Genomic DNA, 10,969 nt, shown 5'->3' with positions numbered 1-10,969 from the left:
ATAGCGCACTGCATTAGTTTTGATGTGGAGTTGGTTTCTATTCTTTGTATGGTACTGTGTGGTGTTTGTTCCTGTATTTTTTTCTGCACCGCCAATTGTACGCCACACCAATTTCAAATGTCACCAGCCGCCACTGGTGACTCTGTCCGCAGATCGCAAACTATTACACCTACGACAAGGGAATAGAGACCTTATTTCCTATTTGTCACATTTCAATAGGTTAATTGCAGAAACCTCGTGGCCTGAAGAAAAGAGGGCAGCACTCTTTTATCAAGGGTTAAAAGATGATCTGAAAGACGTTCTTGCACCAATCGATCCTCAACCAACTACTTGTTCAGAGTTAGTCAATCTAACTTTACGTCTGGATCATAGACTGTCCGAAAGAAGAACTGACAGGAAAAAATATGATAAATCAAGTTGGAAGTTCGACAGTAAACCCAGAAATCAACTTAGTAGTTCAGAAACAACTACAGAACCAATGGAAATCGGGACTCTTAGGCAACCATTGTCTAAAGATGAAAAAGATAATAGACGTAAAAATGGCCAGTGTCTTTATTGTGGTGGAAAGGGACATTTCGTGAAAGATTGCACAATAAAACCTAAAGGTAAGACTGTGAGTGCTAACAAGTCTGTGGCTGTGACTACAACTGAGCAAACGTCGGGAAACTATTGTGCCCAAGATGTTTAGAAGGGGATCTCTAGGGGAACCATCGCCTTCCCTTCAATAAATTCCTGTGTATCCAACTACAAATCTCACTTCCGTTTGGCAGTACAAATTCAGTTGACTTCAAAAATATACCAAATAGAAGTCCTAATAGACTCAGGCGCAACAGGGAATTTCGTAGATTTTGAAACAACTCAACGGTTACAAATTGCTTGTGAGAAAAAGGTCACTCCAGAAATTGTGCAAGCAGTAGATGGCAAAATGTTGTCTGGAGGCCCTGTTACCATGCAAACCTCTAGAATTCAGATGTTCTGCATAGATACAAATAACCAACAGCATAAAGAGGAAGTTCATTTCGATGTAATTCAAGCCCCACAATATGGCTTTATTTTAGGAATGCCTTGGCTTTGCTTGCATAACCCTTTAATAGATTGGCAAAAAAAGGGAACTTGTTTTTCTTTCTCAATATTGTCACTCCACATGTTTAACACCTTGGGTGCTTGAGAGATCCTCCTGTGCTGCATTCCCTGAATCCCCATTGTTCATGACGAGCTCAGCTCGTCATGAGCACAGCTCAACCGTGCCTCATGACGAGCTGAGCTTGTCATGAGCAGCGAAGGGGTTAAAGGCCAAAGAATCTACAACGGGACAAATTTCAACCACGTAAGAGAAAGAAACCGTGCTACCAACTCCCTATGAGGAATTTAAAGAAGTCTTCAGTGAAGCAAAAGCAGCGACCCTCCCTCCTCATTGGTCATACGACTGTCAAATTGATCTTGTGCATGGTTCATGTGTGCCTAACTGTTGGATATATGCATTATTAGAAAAAGAAAACCAACATTTGAGACAATATCTTGATCAGTACTTGGAAAACGGATTTATATGCCCATCTAAGTCACCTGCGGCCTCTCCGTTGTTTATTTATTCCTAAGGCAAATGGGGAATTAAGAACTTGTATTGATTTATAGAGCATTGAATAAGATCACAATAAAGAACAAGTACCCCCTTCCATTGATCCCAGTTCTTTTGGACCAGGTGAAGACCGCTGTGATCTACACCAAATTAGATCTTCGAGGTGCGTATCATTTGGTGCACATTCGTAATGGTGATGAATGGAAAACGGCGTCTAAAACCAGATATGGGGGGGCGTGGCCAAGATGGCGGTGTGAGCGGACGTGTCTCCGAGAGCTCCCACCGCCGGCCGTCTTTATAGCACCATTGCAGCGCTTCAATCCCCCATCAGTGGGCCCCGTCGGAGAGCGCTTACAGCCGGGAGAGGTCTGTACCCGGAGGAGAGAACCGAACGACGCTGGGGCCACCCGGAACAGAGGGAGAAGTGCCGCTGTGAGCGAGGCCGGGTTGGACCTAGCGGAGAGGAGCCGCAGGGCGTGGCCTTGGGCCCCGGCGAGGCAGTCCGACTGGGTGGCGCCAGACTACGCGAGAGCCGACGCCGGAGCGGAGGGTCCGGCCCGCGCGTTGACAGCGCGAGGCCCCTGGGACGACACTGTCCGGGGGCTACTGCGGATCCGCGAACACACGGTTGCGGTGGTAGCGGCAGAGACAGATCTCTGACGGCGGACGGGCTGGCGGCCAGGCGAAGTGGGCCCGACTGCGGAGCACGGCGGACGGAACACAGAACCCGAGCCCCAGGGACTGAGGTGAGGAGCAGCGGGGAGGAATCGTACCCGAGTGGCGGCTGAGAGTGTCGGCGCGTCGACCAGGCCCAGAGGGTTTCGGAAGCGCCGAGGTAGAGCCCACAGGGGGAATCGAACGTAAGCGCCTGATTCGCACTGGAGTTTGCTTCCGCCATTTTGAGCCACTCGCTGGTTGGAGCTGCCCCTTGTGTGGCATCCTAGAAGCCCTGCTAGGCCCCAAGACTGCGAGCAGAACACGGAGGCGCTCGGTGGGCAAATAGAGGCCAGTGCCCGGACAGGAGCAACCGGACACCAGTGACTGGTGTCCTGGTCCAGCTGCGAACACCCTGGGGTTTGGGCAGTGACAGAGTGTAGTCTCCTCGGCACCGGAGCGGGAAAAGGCGGGCTCCTGGCGCAGCCCTAGGTGAGCTCCCCTGAATACCGGACCGACCCATCAAACTTCCTTGCACCCTCGTTGCCGGAACCCACGCCGTCAAGCACCACTGGTGGTGTTCGGGCCGGGGAGGCCCTGAGTGACATGTCCTCGGGGAGAATCCAGAAGGACAGGACTATTAAGGATCTATTCACTCCCAGCACAATGGGGAAGCGGACGGACACCGCCACATCCAGCCAACGGACCGGTACGGAAAAGAAGACCAGGGACTCTCCACCCTCGGGAAAGGCGGACATTGAGGAGACTATCACAAAGACCTTTCTAGAATCCCTCTTCGCTGGCCTGCGAGAGGACATCCACGCGTTGAAGAGGGAACTACAGGAGGAAATATGGGAAGTCCGATGCGACACTGACGCCATAGGAGAAAGAGTGGCGGACCTAGAGACCAAATGCGATGGGCGAGATGTAGAAATAGAGGTGCTGCGGCAGGAAATAGTCCGTATTCACGACCAACAGGTGGACCTCCAGTCTCACGCCGAGGACCTGGAGAACCGCTCCCGGCGGCACAACATCAGGATTCGGGGAGTGAAGCAGGCTCCCGACACAGACGACCTCTTCCATTTCACCCAAGGCCTCTTCAACCACATCCTAGGTCGACCGGCGGACTCAACGCTTCGGTTGGACAGGGCCCATAGGACGAGCCCGCCCAGGGCGGCCTCGTCCCAACCGGCCCACATCATGGTCTGCGTGCAGGACTTCCGCACGAAGGAGGAGATCCTTAGCAATGCGCGCCAGATGGGAACCATCTCATATGGTGCCCACTCGCCGACTCTATATCAGGACCTCGCCTCCATCACCCTGGAGAAACGACGGTCATTCCGACCGATCACGGCAGAACTGCGACGCGACATCCCATATAGCTGGGGTCACCCCTTTCGCCTGGTGTTTAAGCTGGACAACAAGATTCACCAGTTGCGGTCTTTCAGGGATGCATGCAAATTGCTAGGCCTCGAGGAACCAACGGAGGATGACGATCAGCCTGGAGGGGGAGCAAATGGCACGGACGGCCCTGGGCAGTGGAAACAGCAACGGCGACGACGAAGACCGAGGCACCCGGCCGCGCAAGATATCGAAGATGGTCGCCGTGCTGCGGTAGAAACCATAGCGCTGGGACTGGCAACCTCCGACAGCGGATAACCAACGATGAGGTGGCACGAGGGCTTTTGATGAGACAGTGGGGATTGGGGCCGACTGAGTCGGCGGCGGGGGCGGAGGTATTGGACTCCGACACATTCCCCCGAAGGTGTCCCAACCTCCTCGTCTACAACTATGGACGTTGGACAGGACTATTTTTGGTATTCTTCAAGTTGGGGAAAGGGGAGGGAGGGTGGTCTCCTTGGCAGTTGGAGGGGTGGGGAGAGACTGTTTTGCTTCTTTGGCCAGTCAGTAAAAGGGAGTTTCTGGACTGGGAGAGACCTTTCCCATTCATCTCTCGATGAAGGACTATCAATGTTGGCATATTGGGATTGCGGAGGGGTGGGGGGCTGTCAAGGGTTTTGTTCATTGTGGGGAGGGGGTGTTGTTGGTAAGGGGGAGGAACTCCGGATCCGAGTGAATGTTGGACTGAAAGGGTGTGGCGAATTGTGCAGATCTGAGGGTCCTGGGTGGCCGGGGCAGCTACGAGACAGGGCTTGGCTGATGTTTTGGCCACTGGAAGTTTTCTCAGAGAGCGTGTGGGGTATGACTCCTTATGCCTGCGACTGAGTTGAGTGTGCTCACGTTGAATGTGCGTGGGCACAGTCCGGTTAAGCGGCGAGCGGTGCTGTCCCTGCTGGAGAATTCAAAAGCAGATATCTGTCTCCTCCAGGAAACGCATTTGCTAACTAAGGATTGTCATAGGCTTAAATCCCGTCACTCTCCGACACAACTTTTCTCATCCACGACCACAAAGACTGCTGGGGTGGCGCTCCTGGTGTCAAAGCGATTTAAGGGGAAGCAGTTACACCGGGGGACAGAGGTTAAAGGGCGACTCCTATCCTGCAGGTTCTCACTGGGTGCTCACACCTTCACGGTGATTGCGGTTTATGCGCCAAATGAGGGGCAGGAGAAGTTCTTCCACCAAGTGCTTACTGAAGCAGCGGCAGCACCTGATAGACACGTTCTGGTTGAGGCGGACCTCAATTTGGTTTTTGACAACCTACTTGACAGGTCAGCGCAGCGATCCACGCAGGCAGGCACTTTATCGGAGGGGGGACGGAACAGATTGAACTGGGTATGACGGACTTGTAGCGCTCCCTCCACCCGGGCGACCGGGACTACACATATTACTCCAACGCTCACAAAACCTATGCGCATCTAGATTATTTTCTAACATCCACTTCATTTAGAGCGCTGGTGTCAAGCGTTGAGATAGGAGCGGCAGCCCTTTCCGATCATGCACCACTCACAGCGGTGTTTACCTTTCCACCGGTGGGGCGCAGTGCCCGTTGCTGGAGACTGAGGGACACGCTGCTGCACAGACAGGGGGTTGTGGCCAAGATCAAGGAAGCTATAGCTGAATACTTGGTACACAACACACCGACGGACACTTCACATGCAACACATTGGGCAGCACTCAAGGCAGTCATACGGGGCGAGTTCATTACAATCGCGGCAGCAGAAAATGCGGAGAGGGCCCGTAAGAGAGACGAGCTCTCTGCCCGCACGAAGGAATTGGAGCAGATACACCAGAGGACAGGGGCGCCGCGGGTGTGGAAACAGTTGTGAGTGACACTTCAACAGTTAGCAGCACTAGATCAAGATAGAGCAGAATACGCGGCACTACGGGTACGACATGCATACTACACGGGAGGTTATAGATGCAGGAGGCTGTTGGGTCGGGCACTCCGCGAACAGCAGCAGCGACACTCGGTGCAGGAAATACACACGCAGGACGGAGTCACAGTGATGGAGGACGGAGCTATAGCGCAGGCATTTAGTGACTTTTATACCACACTATAGGCGGGGGCTGCTCTGGATCCAGCGGACGGGGCGGCCTTCCTGGACTCTGTGTCCATACCGGCTTTATCGACGGAACAATTAGAACTCCTTGACAGGGAGATCCGTCCTGAAGAAGTCATTGCCGCGATCTCCCGCCTCAAGCTGGCCAAGGCGCCGGGACCGGATGGCTTCACCACCGCCTTTTAGCCCGGCGCCATCCCAAGAGATCTGATGAGTGCCATGATCTCGGTCATTCCCATACCGGGAAAGGACCGAACGCAATGCGGGGCCTACCGCCCTATCTCGTTACTTAACGTAGATCTGAAGCTTTACACCAGTATACTGTCGAAGCGGCTGAGCTCACTTATGCCGGGACTGATTGATCCGGACCAGGCCAGCTTTATACCGGTGCGCCAGACGGTCGACAACACAAAAAGAGCACTCCACTTAGTTCTGAACTGCTATACCTTCCCCACGGCGTCGGTTCGGGTGAATGGCTGCTCATCGCCCGTATTCCCCATCGAACGCGGAACTCGGCAGGAGTGTCCGCTCTCGCCCCTGCTCTTCGCGCTGTATATGGAACCCCTGGCGCAGGCCATGCGATCGCATCCGACCATTAAGGGGATTAAATTCGGGGCTCATATCCACACGATTAGCTTATACGCTGATGACGTCTTGCTTTCCTTTGCTTCCCCTGTGGCATCCCTGCCAGCCGGGGCGGCCATTCTGGATGCGTTTGCGAAGGCCTCTGGCTTTAAGGTGAACATGACAAAATCAGTAGCACTTGACCTTTCCTTGGAGGCACACACGCGGGCCTCCCTAGAAGCACAATTCCCCTTCCAATGGGCAGACGGTGCAGTCCCCTACCTGGGCATACAATTGGCGGCCACGCTACCAGAAACGGTGCGTCTCAACTACGCTAACCTTAGTCGCACTATCCGCGCGGAGGTCGGGCGGTGGCGGCACATCCCACTATCTTGGCTGGGCCGAGTGGCAGCAGTAAAGATGGCAATCCTCCCGCAAGTTTTATATGTTTTTTGGGCTAGCCCGCTCCGTCCCCCGGAGGGATGGATTCGCCGCACGCAATCGGGGCTGGCTCAGTTTGTGTGGAACGGGAAACGGCCCAGACTCAAGCTGAGGCTAGGGATGCTTCCCCGGAGAGTGGTGGGCTGAGCCTGCCGGATTTGCGTCACTATTACCAGGCGACCCAACTCAGAACCCTAGTGGAATGGAGCAAATGGGAATCGGAGCGCCATTGGTTGTTCCAGGACCAAGCGGTCGCGGGGCGTCCACTCCAGGAGGTGCCTTTCCTGCGGCGACAACACCGGCCCCCTAACCTATACGCCTCCTTCGTCACGAGGGTACCGCTAGAGGTATGGGATCGAACATGCGTCTTACACGACCTGACGACCTTCCCGTCTCCCCTCACACCCCTGTTAGAGAACCCTGACTTCGGCCCGGGTAGGGATGTCCAGGCCTTGTGCACGGTGGCTCCCAGCAGGATGCCGATGCCTCTTTCACATGTATTCAGGTGCGGGAGTGATGCCTTTTGAGGAATTCCGGAAGACCCATGACCTCCCGGAGGCTGAACGCCTTAGGTATCTACAGGTCCGACATTAGGCGCTTCAACCCCAGATCCGTGGAGACGCTACACGCAAGCTCAGTAAATATGAATACTGGCTTCTCTCGCGCACCACAGATAAGCAACTCATTTCAGACATATATCGGCTCCTCTTGGACAGATACTCGCGCGTTTATAATGCAGGACGGGCTAGATGGAAGAGGGAACTGGGGCGGACTCTGCGCAACAAAAAATGGGAGGACATTTACTACCGCGCCAGACACTCGCGAGATGCGTGAGGTTCGGCACCTCACGCGAGATGCGTGCGGTTCTGGGCCTCACGCGAGATGCGTGAGGTTCGGCACCTCACGCGAGATGAGTGAGGTTCGGCACCTCACGCGAGATGCGTGTGGTTCGGCACCTTACGCGAGATGCGTGAGGTTTTGCACGGGGCGTGCCTACGATGATGTCAGCGGCCGCACCCAGTTCCCCGTGCTCACTATTCAGCGTCTTTTGGTGAAGGAGGAAGAGGATCTTGGGGCTCCGTTTCTCTGCGAGGCCAGCTTTCTTCTTTTGATTGGTGGAGAGTTCTGGGTGCCTGAAATCTGCTACAACGCTCGCTGAGCTGCAGGAGGAGTTTAGAATCTGCGGAGACTTCTCTTCTTGATGGGCTCCCGGTGAGGCTAGCTTTTGGGGGGATTACCTGTCACTAACCCAGATTCAGAAGTAGAGTCAATCCATCAATCAGGAGTTTGTTAAAGCGCAACTACTCACCCGTAAGGGTCTCAAGGCGCTAGGGGTGGGGGGGTGCAGGTTCCATTCCATCAAGGAGGGGGTCTGTCGAAGAGCCAAGTTTTGAGGTTTCTTGCATAGATGGGGAGCGATGTTGTCTGTCTGAGGTGGAGAGGAAGGGCGTTCCATGCTTTGGCCGCGAGGAAGGAGAAAGAGCGGCCTCCCGATCTGGTCTTTCTGGTGCGGGGGACCACGACGTAGGAGAGCTGAGCTGATCGTAGGGTCCTTTGGGATGCCTGGAATTTGAGCCGGCTGTTCAGGTATGCTGGTCCGGTGCCGTGGAGGGCCTTGTGTGCGTGGGTGAGCATCTTAAAGGTGATTCTCGCCTCGACGGGGAGCCAGTGGAGTGTGCGCAGGAGCTGGGAGATGTGGCAGTGTTTTGGCAGGTTGAGGACCAGTCTTGCGGCGGCGTTCTGGATGTTCTGTAGCTTGCGGATGAAGTTTTTGTTTATTCCGGCGTAGAGTGCGTTGCCGTAGTAGAGTCTGCTGGTGACCAGGGCGTGAGTGACTGTCTTTCGGTGTTCGAGGGGGATCCATTTGAAGGTCTTACGAAGGAGGCGGAGGGTGTGGAAGCAGGAAGATGAGACAGAGTTGATCTGGCGGTCCATTTTGAGCTCAGAGTCCAGGATGATTCCCAGGTTCCGTGTGCGGTGTGTGGGCGTTGGCGGGTTTCCGAGGGCGGTGGGCCACCAGGTGTCGCTCCAGGCGTCGGGGTTTGGGCCTATGATGAGTACTTCTGTTTTGTTGGTGTTTAGTTGTAGGCAGCTGTTTTTCATCCATTTGGCGATGGCTTCCATGCCTTCTTGAAAGTTGCGTCTGGCGGTGTTGGGCTCGTTGGATAGGGAGAGGATGAGCTGGGTGTCGTCTGCGTATGACACGATGTTGAGTCCGTAGGTTCTGACGATGGGGGCAAGTGGAGCCATGTAGACGTTGAAGAGCGTCGGGCTGAGAGAGGAGCCCTGGGGGACTCCGCAGGTGGTAGGTGTGGGGTCTGAGAGGAAAGGGGGAGTCTGACCCGTTGCGTCCTGCCGGAGAGGAAGGAGCAGATCCAGTTGAGGGCCTTGTCCTGGATTCCTGCGTCGTAGAGTCTGCGTATTAGGGTGCGGTTGGAGACTGTGTCGAACGCCGCTGATAGGTCTAGGAGGATGAGGGATACTGTTTCTGCTTTGTCCAGTTGGGTGCGGATGTCGTCTGTTGCGGCAAGGAGGGCAGTTTCCGTACTGTGGTTTTTTCTGACACCGGATTGGGAGGAGTCGAGGATGTTGTGTTCTTCAATGAATGTGGCGAGTTGGCTGTTGATGACTTTCTCGATGACTTTCGCTGGGAAAGGGAGCAGGGAGATGGGTCTGTAGTTTTTGAGGTTGGTGGGGTCCGCTGACGGTTTCTTTAGGAGGAGGTTGACCTCCGCGTGTTTCCAGTCGTCGCGGAACGAGGCGGTCGCCAGGGAGCGGTTGATGGTGTGGAGGAGCATGGGTGCGATGGTATCGGCGGCTCTGTTGAAGATGTGGTGGGGGCAGGGGTGCGTGGGGGCCCCTGAGTGGATTGACTTCATTGTCTTCAGTGTGTCTTCGATGGTGAGGGCTGTCCAGTCATCAATCGCTGGTTTCCGGGTGTCGGGGGTGGTTCGTGAGGGTTCAGTGTGTTGGTTGTCTTTGTCGAAGTTGTCGTAGATGCTCTTGATTTTGTGGTGGAAAAAGGTGCTGAGTTTGTCGCAGAGGTCTTGTGAGGGAGGGATGTAAGTAGACTCGCTGGTGGGTTGGGCGAACTCCTTGATGATGCTGTTGTGTGCGTGGGTGGAGATTCTGTCTTCAATCGCTTTTTTCCTTGTTTCTCTGATGAGTTGATGGTGGGCGTTGGTGGCGGCTCTGAAGTTGTTGTGGGCTTCTATGGATTTGGTGTTTCTCCAGGCCTTTTCGAGGCGGCGGCATGTGCGCCTGGACTCTCGAAGTTCGGTGGTAAACCATCTGGCTTTCTTGGCACGGGTATTGTTGTTTTTCTTGAGGGGGGCTATGGTGTTGGTGCTGTCCGAGATCCATCTATGCAGGGTTCGAGCTGCGGTGTTGGGGTCGTCGTTTTCCGCAATTGTTGGGGTGGAGTTGTTGAGTGAGGAGGTGAGCTGGTCGTTGGTGATTTTGGTCCAGTTTCTTTCTGGAAGCAGGTGCTGGTGTCTGTGGATGGTGTGTGTTCTGAAGGTGAAGTGGACGCAAAGATAGTCGGTCCATGGGAGTTCGGTGGTGTGGCTGAAGGTGATGGAGTTTCCTGTAGTGAAGAGGGGGTCGAGGGTGTGTCCTGCTGAGTGCGTGGGCTCTTTCACGATCTGGCAGAGTCCAATGTTGTGGAGGTTGTCCAGGAGGCATGTGGTGTTGGGGTCCAGTTGATTGTCGAGGTGGAAGTTGAGGTCTCCCTGCAGGGTGTAGTTAGTGGATGCGATGGCCTGCGGGGAGATAATGTCCGTGATGGAGTTGGGGAAGGGTCAGCGGGGTCCAGGGGGTCGGTAGATGAGGGTTCCTCGGAGGGCGGCGGTGGGGCTGGCCAGTATCTTGAAGTGAAGGTGTTTCATCAGTTTTGTGGACTCGTCAGGGAGTGTGCTCAGGCGGAGGCTGGATTTGTGGACGATGGCGATTCCTCCTCCTGGGTGGGTGGGGCGGTCCTTCCTGGAGATCTTGTATCCTTGGGGGATGGCGATGGCGATGTCCGGTCCCGAGGTGGTGTTGGTCCAGGTTTCGGTGAAGAATGCTACGTCCGGGGTGGTGCTGTCGAGGAGGTCCCAGATTTCTGTGGCGTGTTTGTGGAGGGATCGGACGTTGAGGAGGATGCATTGCAGGGTCTTTGGTTCGGTTGTGTTCTTGGGGGCGGGTTGTGCTGGATCCGTGTTCTTGGCGGTGCTGCAGGTGTGCCGGCAGCGGTGACAGCTGAAGGGTCCATGGGTGTCGGCTGGTGATGCT

This window comes from Lissotriton vulgaris, chromosome 12, assembly GCF_964263255.1.
Source record: "Lissotriton vulgaris chromosome 12, aLisVul1.2, whole genome shotgun sequence".
In the NCBI taxonomy this organism is placed as follows: Eukaryota; Metazoa; Chordata; class Amphibia; order Caudata; family Salamandridae; genus Lissotriton; species Lissotriton vulgaris.
Note: the sequence above shows the minus strand (reverse complement) of the source record.